Genomic DNA, 11,601 nt, shown 5'->3' with positions numbered 1-11,601 from the left:
TGAAGGACTATCTGGTAGCAACTGATTAACCACAGAATGCCCCAATGCCAGAGATGGTCAAAAGTACAAAGTCAGGATGTTTGAAGGACTATCTGGTAGCAACTGATTAACCACAGAATGCCCCAACGCCGGGGATAGTCTATAAAGTTTGACAACTGGTCAAAACTGCAAAGTAAGATAACACAGAAATTTTGGAAAGCCCCTAAAACTTGAGCCAATCAGAAATGTACCCATACTAGCTCCCCTAACTGATGTAACCTTGTGGTTTTTGCCTTTAAAAACTGAGCTTGCAGAGGGGCGGGCACCTCCTCTAGCCTCCGCTGCGTCGGTGTGCTTGATGAGGTCCCCGCTATGCTGCTTGAACTGCTCCAATAAACCTTGCTTTTTCATTTCGGTGAGTTTGTGTCTCTGGTGGTCTCTTTGTGGGGGGGTGTCTCACGTCCAGGGTACAATAGCTTTCACTACTCTATTCTATATTCTTAGATGTTTTTAAGCTTGTTCACCTTTCTTATGTCTGAGACATTATTAGTGCTTTTTTTAAACACTCCCCCCTCATCCTTTTATGATCTGTTCATCTGTTTGTTTGTGACAGGGCCTCAATCTGTAGCTCAGGCTGCCCTGGAGCTCACTGTGTAGCTCAGGCTGACCTCAAACTTACAGTAAGTTCCTGCCTCAGCTGGGATTGTAGGAGTGGGTCACCACACCCACCTCAAACACTTTCTTTAATGCTGATATGGTAACATTTCCCCCAATTTATTTATTTATTTATTTAGGTTTTTCGAGACAGGGTTTCTCTGCGTAGCTTTGCGCCTTTCCTGGAGCTCACTTGGTAGCCCAGGCTGGCCTCGAACTCATAGCGATCCGCCTGGCTCTGCCTCCCGAGTGCTGGGATTAAAGGCGTGCGCCACCACCGCCTGGCCCATTTCCCCCAATTTTGAACCCTGATGTCCTTATGCGTCACCTGATAGGTGACAGTAGAGGAAACCATGGAGCAAAGAGGAAGCGACCTGTCTGATAGCATTGCCCCAGGAGGCAGGGCTGACAAAGTTACCAGCTTTGTATCTGGTAACTGGTTTTCCTCAAAGCTCAGAGCCGCTCAGCCCTGAATCTCAGGCCTGTTGTGAGCTTCCTCCTGTGGAAGCGGATGAGCTTAGTGGATTCCTAAAGGCCTCTTTAGTCTTCTTATCATAAAAATAAAATAGGTTTTCATTTTTTTTTAATTCAGCTGTTACAGAAAATGTACCGTGGAAAGTGAAAATCTTTCACAACGGAGTTGCAGATAAATATCAGCAATACTTTTGTGTACATAGATAACAGATAATCTTCCAGTTTTAAATTTAGAAATGAGAACATACTAAAATGACTCTCTTCTGAAATTTGTGGGAACTGGGGGCCCATAAGAGAAGAGCGGTGGGAGGAGGCCTTACCTTGTTGGAGGAGGGAGGAGGGGGAGGAGACAGGGGAATGGGAGCAGGAAAGAGAGAGGGATCTGTGGTTGGTATGTAAAATAAAAAAATAAAGTCTTAGAGAGAGAGAGAGAGAGAGAGAGAGAGAGAGAGAGAGAGAGAGAGAGAGAGAGAGAGAGAGGAGCACGACGATGTAAAAGCAGCCAGGGATATAGCCCAGACCAGAGACTAAGCAGCCAAGGAGATGAGTCAGTTTTCAGGCCAGCGATCTCATTTTCTTCTACTTCTCCTGGACGCTCCTTCCTCTACAGTCACTCTACATCTGCCAGTGGTTGTATAGTCTATGTCTCCACCCAGCTGCCCTCCCTCCCCTATAGCCTTATCTTAATATATGTGACATAAAGGCATACATAGTGTGTATATATACATATATGTACATACACACACATACACACACACACACACACAAGTCCCTGCTAGTAACAGTTGGTAGAGTACTTGCCTAGCATGCATGAAGCCTTGGATTCCACCCCAGCACCACATAAAATGGATGTGTTGATACATGCCTGTAATCTCATCTCCGAAAAGGTGGAGAAGTTTAAGTTTATCCTCTTCTATATCCTAAGTTTGAGGCCAGCCTGAGTGAGATCTGTCTCAAAAAAAAAAAAAAAACTAAAAACAAAACAACAAAAAAAACTTCAAGTTCTGTTGTAAGAGATATATAAAACTGAGGGGAAACTTTCAGGTAGGCGTCAATGTAGGCAGTGATCCAGAGATGAGAACGACAACCCTTTGTCATTGACTTTGTCAACCTGGATTAGACTTCGGGCGGTTCATTGTCTGCATATTTAAAACAAAGTACAGTTTGGGATAAGATTTCCAGGCAACAATCAGTTATACAATTCTAGGTGTACAGTAAATTCTAGGTGTGACTACATAGAAACTCCTTAAGATGTGACCATGAGGGTGGGTTCTATAGATAAAAGGCCTAGAATCCAGTAGCATAGAGGTCAGCAGGCCATAAAGTACTTGTGGCATCTCCCCTAAGGATAGGTAATGGTCTAGGGAGGGAAGAGTCTGGGGTAATCATTCTGGGGAATTTGGGTGAGGTCTGCCTCTACTGCAAAAGGTGGGTGAGGCCGGTCTCCACAGATAGCAAAAAGATCACCAGGTCCTTAATAAAATCCACACTCAGCTTTCTGGATGGAATGCAGGCATTTGATTTTTATCTCCTCCATTAGGGAGGAGACACCCCTGCATGATTAACATCCCCTGATTCTCTTAGTGCTTCTCTGTGAGTACAAGAATGTCTGTGGCCCCAACATATAACATGAAAGTAGAAGTAAAAAGGAAAGGAGAGAGACAAAAAGGAGGAAGGAGTGGCCAATACGAACAAAATACATGATATTCTAGACAAATGAAAATGCCATAAAGAAACCCATTGTCTTGAATACACACCAATGAAAACACAGGACTTCAGTGCATAGAGGATGTCTTTCTATTTCAGGTCACTTGCTCTACCATCCAGAAGGACTCTGGATCACAACTTTGTTGATGTTACACATTGCACATGTAGTTAACACCTATGAACAGCTCGCCATACGATAGTCACTATGCCAAGTGCTCTATGACATCTTCCCAACTTCATCTCTAAACGATGTTCTGAGATGGGTAAGGTTTACTATTAACCCCTTTTAAAAATCAGTGTTATGCCGGGCGTGGTGGCGCACACCTTTAATCCCAGCACTCGGGAGGCAGAGCCAGGCGGATCTCTGTGAGTTCGAGGCCAGCCTGGGCTACCAAGTGAGCTCCAGGAAAGGCGCAAAGCTACACAGAGAAACCCTGTCTCGAAAAAAACAAAAAAACAAAAAAACAAAAAAAAAAATCAGTGTTATGATGAATCAGAGGACTTGTCCAGCGACTGACAACTGGAATGTAGCAGAGCTAACACATGTGCCCATATGGTCTGAAGTATATGGGAGCCATGCTATAGTGCCTAAACAATATGTTTCAACTATGTGTTTCAATTATGGCCTTTGCCTTTTTCTAAACTATATCTGCCTTCTACCTGAACTGAAAATTAGGGGAGTTACTTCTTGTTGGTACCCCACACAACTCTCTAAAGTACCTTGTATGTAAAGGTGCTGCATTAAATGTTTGCATTAAAGGGTTTGAGAGCTACCCCTCTTCCCAGAAGATGTGACATTTACATATTTCAGAGATAATGTTGAATTAACGTCAAGGAAGGCAGAGTGTGTTACTCAGGGTTCTATAAAGGCACAGAATGAAATGATATATAATTATAAAAGGGGATTTACTAAGTAAATTGTATTAGAGCTATAGCATCTACACAGCCCAAACTTTTCATTGTTCTCTCTTGATTTTTGCCTTTTATGTAAGGTCTTCTGTAACATGCAAGAATGAAAGATGCCTCTCTTCTGTGGTCAAAACCATATTCTGACTCTTTTGACCCAATAAGACAGAAGCTGGAGAATCAAATGACAGAGACTGGGCTGGAATATAGCTTTGTTGGTAGAGTGCATGCCTAGCATGTATGAAGCCTTGGATTCTACCCCAGAACCACATAAAGTGGGTGTGTTGGTACATGCCTATAATCTCAGCTCTCAGAAGGTGGAGGCAGGAGGATCAGAAGTTCAAGGTTAAGTTGGAGGCTAGCCTGGGTGAGACCTACTTCAAAAGACAAAACAAAGAAAAAAAGAACAACAACAACAAAAAGAGACTTCATAGGATTTTATTATCTTCTTCCCATCAATTGTAATGACAATCAATACTGTGCATTGGTCAGGTTGTTCTTGCCCTCTGTCTGGAGGTGTGGTTCCTCAATTTTTGAGCTGTCTTAGAGACAAAAATCAACAGTGACACAGTCACATTCTGTAAGCATAGTGTGACAACTGTACATGCCACGAGAAATAGTGTGAGATAGCAGCCTCACCCAGGACATAAAATGTGGGTCCATGGTGGCATCCAAACATAAGATTCTTCTGTCTTCTCATGGAGCCAAGCACTCATGCTCCTCTTTAACTTCAGCAATGATAAAGCAAGCACAATGCACGACTTCTCGGCAAAGGAATATTTAGTATTTGACTTAGAAGCTCTGCTATGTACCCACCAGTGTGGATCTGGAAAATGGCCCTTTTGTTGATATGCTTCACTTAAGAAGTGAAACAGTGGAAAACATCAATCGATTTATCCACTGTGAATAAATTCTATAATCTAATTCTGTATATCTAATGTAATTCTTCCTGTGTCTACTCCTGAGTATGGGACTGGAGCGAGGACTCAAGGGTTAAGAGTCCTTACTGCTCTTAAGAGGACCAGAGTTCAGCTCCCAGTGCTCATGTTTGGATGGCTCATAACTGCTTCTCACTCCAGCTCCCATGGATCTGCTCTGGTTTGTTTTCTGTTGCTGTAATAACACACTGGCCAAAAACAATCTGGGGAGGAAAGAGTTTACTTCATCTTACAGGTTTACAGTCCATCATCAAGGAAGTCAAGGCAGAAGATCACGCAGGAACTGAGGCAGGGACCATTGGAGGGGCACTGCTTACTGTCAGGTTCTGGTTCTCTGCTCAACTACCTATTTTATACAGATAAGGACCACCTGCCAAGGGGTGGCACCACCCACAGTAGTTTGGGCCCTTCCACATCAATCACTAGTCAAGACAATTCCTCATGGACATGGCCACAAAGCGATCTGATCTGAGCAACTCCTCAACTGAGACGCCTTCGAATTATTCAGGGCTGTGTCAAGGTGACAGCTGTAGCTAACCAGAACACGTCACTCCTTGTCAACTTGACATACAAACACACTAGTGTTAAACCATAACCTTCCCTTTCTTTTCCCAAGATCTCATGTTAATATTAGTATCACAGTATAAAACACAGACCAACTTTTAAAAAGTCCCACAGTCATTACAATTTTCAACACTTTAAAAGTCCAAGTTTTCTTTTAAAATACAAAGTCTACCAACTACAGTCTTCTATAAAAGTAAAAAAACAAATTATATACTATCTTATTCCAAGAAGGCAGAACCAGAGCACAGTTACAATAAGATCAAAGCAAAACCAAAATCTGACTACATAAAAATCTCAGTATCCGACATCTAGAATTCACTCATGATGTTCTGGGCTCCAAAGGGTTTGGACAGTTTCACTTCTCCAACTCTGCCACCCACAGCACACAGCTTGTCTCCCAGGCTCTAAGAGAATTCATGCCACAGCTGCCGCTGTCCTTGGTGATCAAGCCATAGTCCTGACATCTCCAATACGCTAAGGTCTCCACTATAACCAAGGCTTTTCTGGCCCCTACCTTGATCATGGTGTCAAGCCTCAGCTTCTCTCCATGACCCTTTAAATCCTGCAACTTTCATGTTGCAAAAAAACCAGCATCATGTGGGAGACACTTACACACTCACAAATTTAGCTGTCGACTTGAGATGCAGCCTTGGCCCACCCCTGAACTACAGCTTCTGTGTGCTAACCCTGAAGAAATACTTCCCAGAAGATTTTGTGTCGGTGATGCTGGTCTCTTATTAATCATAGCTGATATTTCAGCTCCACAGTCCCTTGTCCTAGTAAAGCAAACAAGATTTCACTTCCAGAAATTCCTAATTTAAATATATCTCACAAGTGGCCCCAATAGTATCTTTGTTTTGAAATTTCACAAGCCAGGCCTCCATCATCTGCAATTCTCCCAACATTCCTGCCTTCCAATCTCCCACAGAATACATCCCATTATGCTCTATGCACTCAATGACTTTTCCAGATCAGGATTCCAAACAATTCCACAATCCTTCCAAATAACAGCATGGTCAGGTCTGTCACAGCAAGACCCCGTTCTTTGTTCCAATTTCTGGCCTAATTAGCTTTCTGTTGCTGTAATAAAACCCTGACTGAAAACAATGTAGAGAATAAAGTGTTTATTTCATCTTACAGGTTGCAGTCCATTACTGAAGTGAGCAAGGACAGGAACTCATGCAGAACGGAAGCGAAGACCATGGAGGAATGCTGCCTACCTAGGGCTTGATTTCTGGTTTTCTGCTCAACCAGCCATATATATAGACATAGACAATATAGATAGAGTTCAGGACCACCTTCCCAGGAGGAGCGTCACCCACAGTGGGCTGGGCCCTCCCACATCATCCATTTATCCTGCCACAAGCCAATCTGATCTGGGCAATCTCCCAATTGAGACTCCTTCAAATGACTCTCGTTTGTGTCAAGTTGATAGCGGTTGTTAACTATGACAAGCTCTGATGATAGACTACATCAGTACATACCCATAGTCATGCATAGACACATAATTTTAAATAATAATGATTTTAAAATCCTTTTTTTTTAAAAAAAAAGATTACTTTCAGGCCTCTTTATATGCCTTAATGGACTGCTTAATGCTTTATGCCCCCCAAGTCCTTTGGATATTATGGCCTCCTGTAGTAAGCCATACTCAGCTCGTTCATTCATTCAACGTGTAGTTTTGGGAGCTTATACCATGGAAGCAGTAAGTCTTGGGGGTGATAGAGAATTAATGGTGAGCAAAGCAGAAGAAACTTAGAGTTGAGGCAGGAAAGGAGACAAGCAAGAGTAACACGGTATTAAAATGCTGCGACAGCAGTCCTGGATTCCAGTAGCTCACCCACGCTCGAGCTAGAGATGGCATCCACATGCACGCATGAAGGAGAAGTCAGACTTCACCAGATGACAAGAAGATGTTGACAGCAAGAGGTGGAGAGACAAGGTCTTAGGCAGAAACTTGGAAGATAAAAGTACAAAGGAAAACAGAGAAGAGTGGGGTCGGGCCACAGTGTGAGAGAATAGGTGTGATGAGAGATGAGGGGAAGAGAAAGATTGCGTCAGAGGAGCCAAGGTGCCCAGAGGTGGAGTCACTAAAGAACTGAGGAGTGTCTGTGAGGTTTTGTGACATGAGAGTAGGAGTAATCTCAGGGAAGTCATGAAGAATGACAATAGATGTGATGGGTTGATGGCTACATAATAGATGATGGGTAAGTGGGTGGGAGGAGAGAGAATAAAGGTATAGGATGAAATACGAGTGAAGGAAGGATTATAAGGGCGATTATGTGGGTGTAGAACTACACATCTGTACGTGTATAGATCCTGAATGCTATCAAGGTATGTGTGTGTATGTATGTGTATGTATATGAATTATTATTTCCTTTTCAACATTGGCCCCAGCATACCCAGTCCCTAATCTCCCTTATAGACATAAATAATTACTTATGGTTTCTATATTTATTATCCTTCTAAAGTTTCTTATAGCACGCATAAGAATGAATGTATATTTCTCCCTATTTCACACAAAATAAAATTTTCTGGCGTTTTTCAAATAAGGTACCTTCTTTTATTCTTTTTTTTTTGTATTTTTTATTTTATAATTTAATTTTACATATCAGCCATGGATTCCCTAGTCCTCTCCTCTCCCGCACCCCCCCCCACCCTCCCACCCCCCCCCACCCCCCCCACCCCCCCCCCACCCCCCCGCCTTCCTCCCAGCCCAACCCCCATTCCCATCTCCTCCAGGGCAAAGACTCCCCTGGGGATTGAGTTCAATCTGGTAGACTCAGTCCAGGCAGGTCCAATCCCCTCCTCCTAGGCTGAGCCAAGCATCCCTGTATAAGCCCCAGGTTTCAAACAGCCAGCTCATGCACTGAGGACAGGCCCCGGTCCCACTGCCTGGATGCCTCCCAAACAGATCAAGCCAATCAACTGTCTCACTTATCCAAAGGGCCTGATCCAGTTGGGGGCTCCTCAGTCATTGGTTCATAGTTCATGTGTTTCCATTTGTTTGGCTATTTGTCCCTGTGCTTTTTCCAATCATAGTCTCAACAATTCTCGCTCATATAAACCCTCCTCTTTGTCGCCAATTGGACTCCTGGAGCTCCACCTCGGACCTGGCCATGGATCTCTGCATCCGGTTCCCTCAGTCGTTGGATGAGATTTCTAGCACGACAGTTAGGGTGTTTGGCCATCCCATCACCAGAGTAGGTCAGTTTGGGCACTCTCTCACCCACTGCCAGTAGTCTATTGTGGGGGTATCTTTGTGGATTTCTGTGGGCCTCTCTAGTGCTTTGCTTCTTCCTATTCTCATGTGGTCTTCATTTATCACGGTCTCTTATTTCTTGTTCTCCCTCTCTGCTCTTGATCCAGCTGGGATCTCTCGCTCCCCTAAGCTCTCTTTCTCTCAAACCTTGCCCTTCATTACCCTCACTCACGTCCAGGTTGTTCATGTAGATCTCCATTTCTCTGTCATTGGGCAATCCCTTTGTCTTATGACATTGGTTTATTTGTGGAGGTTGAGGGTGTACGTGTTCCACAACATGCACATGGGGGTGAGGGGACCGCTGGAGGTGGTTAACTCTCTCCTCTCACTATATAGATTCAGAAACAGAACTCGAGGTCTTAAACTTTGTAGCAAACACCCTTACCCACTGAGCCATCCCTCCAGACCATATAATCTGTTCATAGCAGCACACACAGGAGTATCCTTCTACCTCAACCTCTCAAGTGTAAGGATTACAGGTACCAATCTATAATTTTTTTTTTATTTGAAAGAGCTGTAACAGCCGGGCGGTGGTGGCGCACGCCTTTAATCCCAGCACTAGGGAGGCAGAGCCAGGCGGATCTCTGTGAGTTCAAGGCCAGCCTGGGCTACCAAGTGAGTTCCAGGAAAGGCACAAAGCTACACAGAGAAACCCTGTCTCGAAAAACCAAAAAAAAAAAAAAAAAAAGAAAGAAAGAAAGAGCTGTAACAAAGAAGCATCACCTAACCCAATGTTTTCACTAGAAAGGTGCATTTTAGACATGCTTTTTAATGGCTTTATTTCTGCAGTAGCTGTTGAAATGTTTTGTCATTCAGACTCATTATCCAGCCCCACTCCTCTATTCTGACCTTGAGAGAGGTCAGCTTATGGGCTATCTTGGTGAAAACAGCTTCAGGAAAGTGCTTGGGTGCAGTCCAGAGCACAACAGGGTTGGCTGGGTGATCCACGTCAGCCTCTTCACATTTTCATGCTGGGGGACGGTCTGTATATCAAATTACTCTGATTGGTCAATAAATAAAACACTGATTGGCCAGTGACTGGGCAGGAAGTATAGGCGGGACTAACAGAGAGGAGAACTGAGAGAACAGGAAGGTGGAAGGAGTCACTGCCAGCTGCCAGCTGCCACCATGACAAGCAGCATGTGAAGATGCCAGTAAGCCATGAGCCATGTGGCAAGGTATAGATTTGTGGAAATGGATTAATTTAAGCTATAAGAACAGTTAGCAAGAAGCCTGCCACAGCCATGCCGTTTGTAAGCAATATAAGTCTCTGTGTTTACTTGGTTGGGTCTGAGCGGCTGTGGGACTGGCGGGTGACAAAGATTTGTCCTGACTGTGGTCAAGGCAGGAAAACTCTAGCTACATTTTCATTTAAAAAGAAATCTGCTCACCATGGTATTACTAGGTTTCAAATTTTCCTACTTCATAGGGGAGAGGGGTGAGGGATGTGGATCACAGAGCTCATGGCAGAGAGTCCTAGAAAAGGCACTGCACTTCCTCCTGTCATTTGTCTCAGCTGCTGAGTCCTCCTTGTGTGCAGTTTCTGCCCTTGGTCTGCAGCCCCTTTGTTCCTGAAGACTGTCTTCTGTGGGGGAGAGATCAAGGAGATACCGAGGCAAAAGGAAGGAAAATTCACCCACCGTCCTCCAGAGACCATGAGGGTTGATAAATGAGAACACAGTTTCCTGCTGCCTGGATTTTCTTTTCTGGACAGTCTCTACACTTCCTGGGCTTGACCGAGGGCTCAGCACTTCAGAACGCTTGCTGCTCTTCCAGAGGACCACAGTTTGGTTCCTAGCGCCCATAGCAGGCAGCTCCTAACTGCAGGTTACTCCAGCTCCAGGGGATCCAATGCCTCTGAACTCTGAGGGCACCTGAACACACACACACACACACACACACACACACACACACACACACACACACACACGCACACACACACACAGAGAGAGAAAGAGAGAGAGAGAGAGAGAGAGAGAGAGACAAAGAGAAACAGACACAGAAACACATACACACACAGAGAGAGAAACACACACACACACAGAAATACACACACATAGATGCACAGAAAGAAACAGATACACACATACAATTTTTAACATTTTAGAAAAATATTTATTTTATTTTGTGTGTGTTTGTGCACTGTGTGCATGCAGGAGCTTGCAGAGGTCAGAAGAAAATTCCCATTTTCAGATCCCCCAAAACTGAAGTTACAGAAAACTGGGGACAGAGCTCGGGTCCTCTGTAAGAGCACCAAGCGCCCTTAACCACTGAGCCATCTTTTCAGCCCCTACAATATTTTAATGAATTAATTTTAAAAAAAATGATTGTTCCCTGCCTTAACCAGCTTACCTGCCATTCTAGGCTGATGATTGATTTCAAAAGCTCTTAAATTAACTGTCTGGATTTCACAATTCAAGTTATGATGAAATGGGAATTTTCTTATTGCGAAGTGAGGATCATTGTTTCTCACATCCCCTATATAAAACTGTTTTATGTGTAAAGAAGCTGTGTGCAATCTCCTGTACACACCAAATGATTGTTAGATTTCATATCATACGCAATACAACGTAAATGCTATTAAACAGTTCTTATGCCGTGTAGTTCATGGATTAAGTAGAAAAAAGTCTGGAACATTTCAGTCAGTTTCCAGGTGTTGAGATTAAAGATGAGCACCATCAAATGTGGATTCAAGTGCAATAACCACCTTAAAAAAAACATTTATATGATCTTGTTTGTGCATATACCACAACGCACATGTGGAGGTCAGTGGACAAGTTCCAGGAGTGGATTCTCTCCTACCATGTGGATTCCATGAATCCAGCTCAGGTCGTTAGGTTTGGCAGCAACTTGTCTTTGTACGGAGCCCCCCTTGCTGGCCCTTCCAAATATAATGTTTTTGCAAGTACTATTGATGCTCAGTTGATTAAATCTGAAGACTTGGAAATGTGAAGATGGAAGGCCTGACTTCACACGAAGCTCAGAGTTGCTGCTGTTGAACTGTGTGGAACTTTGCTAGGACCTGGCCTTCCCAGAGTCCACCCTGCACAGCCCGCATGTCTGGGTCTTTGGAATGGGTTGCAGCCATCTACTTTGACATAACGGGAAAAGTGAAAA

The 11,601-nt window shown here is 43.8% G+C and overlaps 1 long non-coding RNA gene across 2 annotated transcripts; it reads left to right on the top strand.

The window, feature by feature from the left end:
- Positions 1-7,756, top strand: LOC107402316 (uncharacterized). 2 transcript variants are annotated; one of them, XR_006064250.2, is made up of 3 exons: positions 1-394; positions 2,914-3,077; positions 6,363-7,756. It is a non-coding gene; the product is annotated as an uncharacterized LOC107402316 (long non-coding RNA). The 2 variants fall into 2 exon arrangements; XR_013044825.1 differs by lacking the exon at positions 6,363-7,756 and adding an exon at positions 3,807-4,592.
- Positions 7,757-11,601: the final 3,845 nt, after the last annotated feature.

Source organism: Peromyscus maniculatus, chromosome 15 (assembly GCF_049852395.1).
Source record: "Peromyscus maniculatus bairdii isolate BWxNUB_F1_BW_parent chromosome 15, HU_Pman_BW_mat_3.1, whole genome shotgun sequence".
Taxonomy (NCBI): Eukaryota; Metazoa; Chordata; class Mammalia; order Rodentia; family Cricetidae; genus Peromyscus; species Peromyscus maniculatus.
This window is presented reverse-complemented; position numbering and strand designations above follow the sequence as displayed.